A 9,823-nucleotide genomic window follows, 5' to 3' on the forward strand; every position below is an offset into this window, starting at 1 on the left:
ATAATACTATTGGTCGTATCATTGTTTGGTACATTCTTACTTTTAAATTTCTAGAGATGTTCTTGCTCTTATTAATTCTCTGTAGTGCGTTTGGACACATCTCTTTCCTGTCATTATTTTTGGCACAATTCCCTGGGTTACATTTGGTTTCCTTATAAATACGGTTTCCACCCATATAACACACAATATCCGCAGGATATTCATAGAATGTCGGAATGTCCCATTATAAGATCATCTTATTAAGACATCTATAGGATATCCTCCAGACATCCTGAAATCCTGTAGATGTCTCAGAATAGAATATCCTATGAATATCTCTATCGTATATCTAATGTACATCCAGCTGAGATATCCAAACATGCTCATGATAATAAAATATCCTAACAATATCGTCTAGATATTTAGGAAAAATAAATAATGTACTACTTTTTATATTACATAAAATGCAATAAACCATACAGATAGATATATATTACGTCAAGGCAACAAAATATCCTGTTGGTATCTTCTGGATAATCTGGATATTTATGAGCTTGGTCACTCCCAGTAATACAGAGAATTTAAAACGCCCGCGCAAAAAATTTCCCACAATCCATCTCGACAGTTGTTTGTTTTTGCATCGTGTATTATTCAGTTCTTTGATGTAGTGAAGTTCGAGGTGAATTCGGTCGTTTGTCGATATTGAATGGGCTTAAAAATGACTGAAACTAACAAAACTGGTTGAGTTTGACTTAGTTTTTTCTTATACTCAAAGTTCTAGTTGGTTCTAGCCATGTTCTAGCCTTGTTCTAGCCAAATACGTCTAAATTACCTATACCGCGGCCTCCCCATAAGAGCAATGTGAGAATTTATGTCCCAGTATTGAAGGAGGACAGAAAATCGATTCGAATGGTTTCAAGACATAGGTTCATCCTTGTTTAGTTAAACCTCCTACCACACAAGGATAGACTTATGAATTGAAATTCTATAGCCATCCTTTAACATCGGGACAGGAATTTAAGCGGTACCCTCCGTATAGGTAATTTAAACGTATTTGGTTCTAGCAGAAATTCTATCCTAACCTCAACTAATGTCGAAAAACGACGAACGACTCGGGGTCTCACAATGAAAAATTTGTAACAAAATTATAGGTGAAAATTTGTTAAAAAGCGCTTGTTCTTTATCCTTAAACCCATTTTCGTGTTTGATCTATTCGAATAGAAATCCTATTTTTGTGTTTAAATTGTGAGTTTCTGGAATGTGTGGTGTTAGAAATTATACCTGTATCCTGTGTGCTTACTTTGATGTAAACTGTTGCTGCTAGACTGCTAGACTCCATAAAGGGTAGTATAATCTTGTATAATACCATACGATCAAAAAAAACGGCATCAGAGGTGGCTTGAAAATTGGAAATGAAGATTGCTTTTATTTGTATGTAAATTATATGGGACGCGTCATCGATCGTAATTTTCAAATCAATTGAACGCCTTTTTTTGATGGTACAGTATAAATTGAAAGTTCTAACTCATACAACATATTTAAATTTTGAAGCAAAATTCATTGACATAATATATAGGTGTATTTTAGAGCTGTTAATAAAATATCCACGAATAACGTAAAAATGTGGCTAAATAAACTAAATCGCGAACGTTTTTACTATAAACTGTTGATGAAGTAATTATTGTCAAATAACAGTCCTCATATAATGTCCTAAAAATATTCTGTAATGCTCCCAACATCATCCTTGTATTATCCTGTAAATATCCCAAATAATCGAAAAAGGCTTGCCTAGGGATCTTGAAGATGACTTTTTTTTGTCCCATCTGGATATCCCATAAATATCCTCCTTTGGTTTTTGGATATCCCTAAGATATTACTATATCCTTGGTGGATATCCTCAAGATATCTATAGGATTGTGTTGTATTATATGGGCAGATATGTGAATATTTATCCAAACATTTCATACAAAAGTAACATTACAATACAATAATGGCACATAATAAATATATAACAATAGTATGTCTGTGTGTGTGTAACATCTTGTAAATTTTACATTTTAGGTATGCTTTATTTCCTCCCTATTCTAAAGCCCGCTCAACAAGAGATTGAAGCCAATGCAAAAGTAAACGATCTAGCAAAAAAAAGGAGCGAAAACTCCACCATCCGACGGGAACCGTTCTGCTTTCTGCGGAAACCAGCTTAGCGGAACTGAAGCACCTGGAAGACTCAATCCGTAACCTCCTTGAATGGGTGTCTTCTAACGATCTAAGACACTGATCGAAACAGCCGTTTAACAGGACACTGCCCTCAACGAACACATCAGTAAATTGAAACTGAGAAATATCGACGAATGATTCTGTGGGAAATGGGAAACACCTGAACACCTTATTACTCAGTGCTCCGAGCATCTATCAAACCATTCGTGCCTATGCCTATGGTTCGTGCTATACGGTTGATGCTGAAGGTGAGCTGGCCTCTGTGGAGCAAGTTCATACTGACTTTGTCAAAAGCGCGAAATACTGTATGATCAGTTATAACTGAAGAAAGGGGAACAAGCACAGATTTAAAGGTGTGTTCACACCTAAAGCCGAAATCATTTTTTTTAACATATAATTTAAAAAAAAAAAAAAAAAAAAAAAAAAAAAAAAAAACATGTTAAAAAATGTTTTGTGCGGCGCGGAGCGGCGCAGCCGGTGTGAACGCACCTTAGGTGATTAACCCCTCTCCCAAACATTTCCACATTCATTCGTGTCGAATTTCAAGATTCTATTCCTATAGTAATTGAACCATTTTGCTACATTCTACATTATAAGGCCAGTGTGGCCCATCGGTGTTCCGTAAGGTATATAACGGTATTTATTTTTTCAAAAAATCCAAATACACGTCAATTTTGTTTGTGGGGGACAACTTTTGCTCCAAAATGATTGCAAAATCTTCAAACCTCTAAGTGGGGGTGTCATCCCCAACTTTTTTCAATGCAAAGAGCTCTATATTTCCTCGCTTCGTTTTTAAAAATCGGTCGTCATTTAGAAAATACGAAGGATTGAAATTTGAAAGTTTATTTAAACATTTATCAGAGTAAATTATAAAGATAAATTCCTTCGACCACTTGCTTTTCTATTATTTTTAGATGCTTACGCATTTTTTCACCCTTGCCACAAGGTTGATGATCAGGTGCGGTAGTTGCTAGATAGCTGTTCTGTGATACTTGTACGTTGAAGTTCTTTCTGTTCGTTCCCCAGAAAGAATTTCTGACTAGTCAGCGCGTTTCTTATTGGTTAAAATGCATAGAAACCTGATTGTTGTCTGGTTTCTACACATTTCAACCAATGAGAAACGTGCTGACTAAGTCAGGGATTCTTCTGGGAACAGAGCCAATATCGTTAAACTGACTAACTAACCTAACCCAATCCCTAACTATAACCTAACCACAATAGAATCTCCAAAAATACCAGCCCACACGTTCAATTCTGAGGGTTTTGTGTGTGTACCTCAGCAGTACACTCATCCGAAAACCACACATTAAATAGAAATTATTATCATTCGCCACACTTCATTCAGTCATAGTTTCACAAAACTGCAAACGACGATCAAAATCGTCTTTGTTGAGTTCTTGTACCAACTGAATTTTGTACGGGTGGAACTTGTGTTTTATTTAATATCCTTGGACATCTCTTTGTACGATTCACGTCGGTCTTATTGGCTAATTTTCTCTTGTACTCAGCGTACTACCCATGGCATCTTGGCCCAATACGAATACCTCCAGCTTCATTTACTACAGGAATTTCCCTCTGCCTCTTTTTATTCATAACGGAAACAGTTTCGCGAAGCCCTTGCTACTAACTCAGGAACAATTTTGCCATAAAAGGGGTTTTGTCAGGATGGCGCCTGTTAATATGTGCCTGATACAAGCTTTCTGATCATCTATTATTATTAAAATTAAGTTCGATTATTTCCACTTTTTTCTGCAAGTGAGTACACCATAATTGTTAAGAAGTTTAACGATATTGAGAAGAACTTCAACGCACAAGGGCACAAGTCACAGAACAAGTCACAGACACAAGTCTAGCAAATACCGCACCTGATCATTCAACCTTGCGGCAAGTGAAAATGTGTAAACATCAGAAATAATAAGAAAAACCTAAATTGGACAAAATAATTTATCCTTATCATTTACTCTGGATAGTTTAAATAAACTTTTTCTGCTAAATTTCAATCCTTCATATTTTCTCAATGACTCTACCGGTTTTTCAAACGAAGAGGGAAAGAATAGAGAATAGAAAGCCCCTTTCATTGCGGTACCACTTGACCCCCTTACCATTTGAAAATAGTTGGGGGATGACACCCTGCTTAGGGAGGGTTAAAGATTTTGTAATCATTTTTGGGGCAAAAGCTGTCCCCCTCAATAAAACAAAATTGACGTGTTTTTGGATTTTGAAAAAAATATACCGGTCGTTATGCTTTGCGGAATGTTTTCGATGGCCACCCTGTATAATAAAAAAAAAAAAAAAAAAAAAAAAAAATTGAATGAAATTGAAAATTAATTGAATTGAATTAAAAACATTTAATATTGCTCAGTGAGCGTACTTTTAATAGAATTGTTGTTTGCGAAATAAATCAGCAAAATTAAATAAGCAATGATTAGTACCAAATCAGTGTCTCAGTATTGTGTTGTTTTCCAAGTATCAACATTTTACCGTGAAACATCATGTATGTCAACGCTTGGGGAATACCAGTGTAATATATTTATCTTTAGACGAGAAAAGTGGATTTGTTTTGAATTGGTTACATCGATAAGTTGATATTATTGCGAGTTAATTTTAAATGTTATTGTTTATTATATTATTGGCTAATTGATAATAACCTTAAGACAACCATGGTGATTATTAGCGAAGAAAGTAAATTCGAATTTGAAACGAAAGTTGTGAACAACAGAGACAGTTTTATTTTAAAAAAAAAAAAAATTTATTTTGAATTATTTAACACGATTTTCGATAGCGGGTATAGTTGTATATGTGTGCTGGATAGCCATAAGGAACTATCATTATTGGTTTTCATGGCACGTTATATTGTGTACCTTTGGGGTAAGTAGTTACACGGTTCACAATATAAAAAATCATTGAACAAAAAAAAAAAATTTTCTCTAATAAAAAAATTTTTACATGTCAATATTATACAAATTCAGTTGGTGCCTGTCATTTTAATTCATAAGCAAATATCAATTTTTCTGTCATTTTTTGGATTTCTGTCTGTTGAAAATTTTCCTTACTCGTTGGACAAATTTTATTCCATAAAATATATTGAAATGATTTTATTTGTCATTAAATTAATAACTAAATTTTATTTAACCTTTAATCAATCGATTTTATGGTTAATATAACAAGCAGAGTACCTGATTCTGTATTTCCTGTCAATCGTATAGAAATAGCATAGGCTAGACAGGAAATTTTTTGCTACAGAGCTTACAGAATTCCACTGCAGGTTGCTGAATGCGAATGACAGTATTGACAGTAAAATAACAAAGTAGTTTAGTGTATTTAGTTTTGTTACGAAATTTTGTGATAAAGTCAAATTGAAAACTAAATATATCCTATAAATTAGCAGAAAATATAGTAATAAATAATATATAGTCTAATGTAAATATTATTTACTCTTTACTTTTCTACAGTTTATTTTTATTAACTTTTAAAAGAATAAAAGTTAAAATTAGTATTATTATAGTACTATTAGTATTTCATTCGTAATTTAGGGATTTTTAAAAACTTTGTAAAAAATGTTCGAAAACAGCTCAATTTCTACACACAACAAACAGTTAAATGTATTTAGAGATTATACCTAACAACATTAACTAACTGTTTGCTTGAAATTTTTTTTTATTTCACATTTTTTTTTTTAAAAAAAAAAAAATGTGCTGCGAAAGTATTGCTTGATTAAAAAATAACAATGAAATACGTGAGGGTGATAATACAATTATCAAAAGGATATAGCACTTGAACTTCAAAGAGCAAATATATCTCTCAGAAACACTATCTACAGTAAAATCTCGTCCAACCAAATCATATTAGAATGAAGCAAATGGGGGAAATTAATTTATTTAAATTAAACATCTAACTTTGAAGTACCTACTTATATAAAAAAATAGTATCTACTTTCTTAATTACAGTGAATATACTTAATTCGTTGAATCAATACTGTTTGTTTAATCAAAGGAATATCGCCTTATCGCCATCGGGATTTCTAATTTTTAACAAAATGTTACGAGTAAGATTATTATTGTGTTATAAAAATTGCCATAATTTCTTTACTATTATAGTATGTTTCAGAGGAATTTTCTATAGTAAATTTCTGTTAAGATAAATTTATTAAACTTTCATTCCTAAGCCTAGTTTTCATAGATTCGAATTTCGGACGATTTCTTAACAGAATCGTCCTTATGAAAAGCCATATTGTTGTTCATAAATCAATATGGTTGTACCATTAATTGAAAGAATTGGGAAGAAGATACGCAACCTAATACGCAAATTCCTGACAAGGCTGATTTGATTTCCCCTTATTACAACTGAAGTGCTCTACGATGGAGCCTCTACTCGTTCTGCGGCCAACGCATAAAACACTCATTTTCTCTAATTCGGATAGAGAAGGAATATTGAAGACTGTGCGGAACTGAAAGCGACAGTGTTGCCGTATTAAAATGTGTAATATACGCTTGACCAAAATAATAATAATACGCTTGACCAAAATATCTTGAATGAAAAATCCGCGTTTATGTATTGAAACTTTATTGGTGTTAAACATAGAATAAACAACAAAAATTAAAATTCTTTTTATAGGTACTGAATATTTGGTATGGTAGAAAAAAATCGTTTATTTGGCTTGAAAATGACGAAAACCATGGACATTTACCATATTTTACATATGAAATAAACAGCGATGCTCATTTCCAAGCCAACTCTGAATTAGTATTTAATTTTATTTATAATTAAAATATTTTTTTACCTCTATACAATAGCTCTGCAGAGCATGCGCAAATGAAATAAAGTCTTCATATTTCCTTCTGCACATACGCATCACAGTTCTAGGACGGTTCACAATCGGTAATAACAAGAACCCGAACAAAGCTAATGTATATGTAAGTATATGCTACTTTTTTAGTATCTGCCTCTAATGGCGGAGTCCATTATGTTATTTCTAAGTGATGAAGTATGGGCTACTCAAATATCACGAACTGCCAAATACACCGTGCACGGCATATTAATATCTGTAGGAACTGTAATGATTATATCAGGAGATTCGATAGTTTTTCATTATATTACGCCTGGTTATCATTTGTACACAGCACATGGAATTACAGGTAAACAAAAAAATAATTTTATTTACAGTCAAATATATGTTATGTTGTCATACTAGGCAATGTTCACATTTCAGACCTTATAAGATTCACATTATCTCTAGCTTTACTTAAAATTGATAAAACTTCTTGTATTTAGTCTGGTTTTGAAGGTTCGTATGACAAAACAAATAATGACAATTTTGACATTTTTACTTACTTCCTTCATAGATAAATGCAACAAAGTTTAAATAGGGAAAAGCCCATACGACAATAAACAATTATTTGGCGATATAGCAACGCTCTTGTTGTTAATTTCGGATAGCTTCGGTTTTTCCTCGGAATTATGTCGCCAAATATATTTTGGAAGGGGCTCGGCCGTAACAACGTTTGTATATAACATTTTTGCTTGAAATGTATTAAGCCCCTAAAACAACGTTTTATAAGCATTGTTTGAATGTGGCTGGTGCAACTGGTTCCAGTGGCTTTTGCCCGATGTCTGGCAATAGGTCGACCTTCAGTCAGTGCCAGCCTTGTATTCCCGATAATAACGTTGTACGTGCATTTAAGCGCTTAGTAAGAGGGCGGTGCAACTTTCACCCGCGGATATTTCCCACTTAAATAGGGGAAAAAAGGAAACTAAATATAGAGAACTGGAAACAAAACGCGAGAAAACGTTCAAGAGATGCTGGAGAGCAATATTCTAATTTATCTAGTACTAAGATTTTATTTTGTAAAACCAGTTTTTTGAAAATAATGTTTGCGTTATGTAAGTTCTTTCTTTAAAACCTTTATTAATAAAGTAAATTTATTAAAAAATCATTTGCTTTAATTTAATATACATTACTTACGTGTAACAACGTTGTAAGTTACATGAACATACAACGTTGTTACATGCATTTTCCACAATAATGACCTCTATAGTTGGATATTTGCACAAGTATTTTTAAAAATTATAATCAGTATAGTTATAGCAACTTTAGTAAACTATACTAAATACGAAGTTTGATCATCACCTAAATGACCTCTTATCGTTTTTCGTGATTTATTCCATTCACTTCTTTTGTTATATACAACGTTGTTACGGCCGACCCTTCATTTATTCAAATTCATTAATATTTTCTTTTAATTTTATAAATAAAATACAGTGTGTTGCATACAAGAAACTTTATTTTATACAGGGTGTCCCAGAAATAAGTGCAAGTATTTTAACTGGTAGTATATTTCGGCCTCAGAAACACGTCTATGAGGTATTTTTTGCGAAAAAACAATTTTGAAATTTTTGAATTTTTTGTAAACATTTTTGGAATTTTTTTAGTTTTAAGTTAAAAAACATAATTTCTTGATAATATGGCAACATAGGTAGTAGCCTAAATGTACATGAAAGAAAATCCAGAAAAGATCCAAAATTTCAAAATTTTAGCAAAATCATTTTTTTTTAAATCTTCAAAGTAAAATAGCTCGGTTACTTTTTGGACTTATTCGAAAACGGTAAAGAGGGAAAAATGTTTCTTTGACCAGATCTACCACACCTTAAAAATACTTGCACTTATTTCTGAGACACCCTGTATAAGGACATATGTATGAAATACCTATGAAACATAGGAAACCGACGCGACGTTATGCCACGATCCACAATGGTTTTTGTAGTTCACAGTTCACAACACAATTTTTTTTTTTTTTTTTTTTTTTTTTTCACAATTATCACCGGTTTGAGTATAAGTAAAATTTAAATTAAACTCAATAAGATAGCAATAATTACTCTTCAGAATGGTTTTTAAACACTTTTCGGTATTTTTCAATGAGGGCGGTTTAAATTTTGAAAGATTTTATACTTTTTGAAGATTCTGGACTTTGACAAAAAGAAAATGACAAAAGAAAATTTTGACAGGCTTTCCAATCTAAATTTATTTCTTATAAAAAAAAAAAAACTTTTTTCAAAAATAAAAATAATATACCTTTTAGTAATGGCGTGGTAGTAATAAAAAGTATTAAAAACCTTCAATATGAAAGTTTTCATTAGTGTCTGTTAAAGATTTACCTTTAATATATTTTTTTAATAAAACATGAAAGATTAACAAATACGACAGTATTGAAACGCTTTCCCGCTCGCTATGTGATAATTAATGTGATATATATTCTGCATTTACAGGTTTTGTCTCCATGATTTGCATAATTTTATCTATCCCTGTTGGTATAGCAGTGAAATATCACCCGAAATACCACTATCCTCAGCAGGCTGCAAGTTCGTCCACAACATCTTGGGAATCTTAGGTTACGGAATAGGTATCATGAGTCTGTGTTTTGCATTCTACACAAATTGGTTTGTATATTATACGGAATACGAATCAAGAATTTTAGCGTTGACAGTGACGATTCTAGCAGCCGCCTGGACAATGAATGGAGCAGTAGTATCATTGTATCATCAAATGAAATCACTTATATTTTAATATTTATTATGAATAAACTGATTTTGTTTAGTTTCACTGTATTCATCTTATGCCATCTTTTGTGGT

General features: G+C 32.3%; 1 long non-coding RNA gene across 1 annotated transcript; it reads left to right on the plus strand.

Moving 5' to 3' along the window:
- The first annotated feature begins 4,944 nt into the window (after window positions 1–4,944).
- Window positions 4,945–9,522, plus strand: LOC115888503. The gene is made up of 3 exons (XR_004051276.1): window positions 4,945–5,064; window positions 7,133–7,331; window positions 9,460–9,522. It is a non-coding gene; the product is annotated as an uncharacterized LOC115888503 (long non-coding RNA).
- The last annotated feature ends 301 nt before the right edge of the window (window positions 9,523–9,823 follow it).

This window comes from Sitophilus oryzae, unplaced genomic scaffold, assembly GCF_002938485.1.
Source record: "Sitophilus oryzae breed Bouriz unplaced genomic scaffold, Soryzae_2.0 scaffold_771_pilon_pilon, whole genome shotgun sequence".
Lineage (NCBI taxonomy): Eukaryota > Metazoa > Arthropoda > Insecta > Coleoptera > Curculionidae > Sitophilus > Sitophilus oryzae.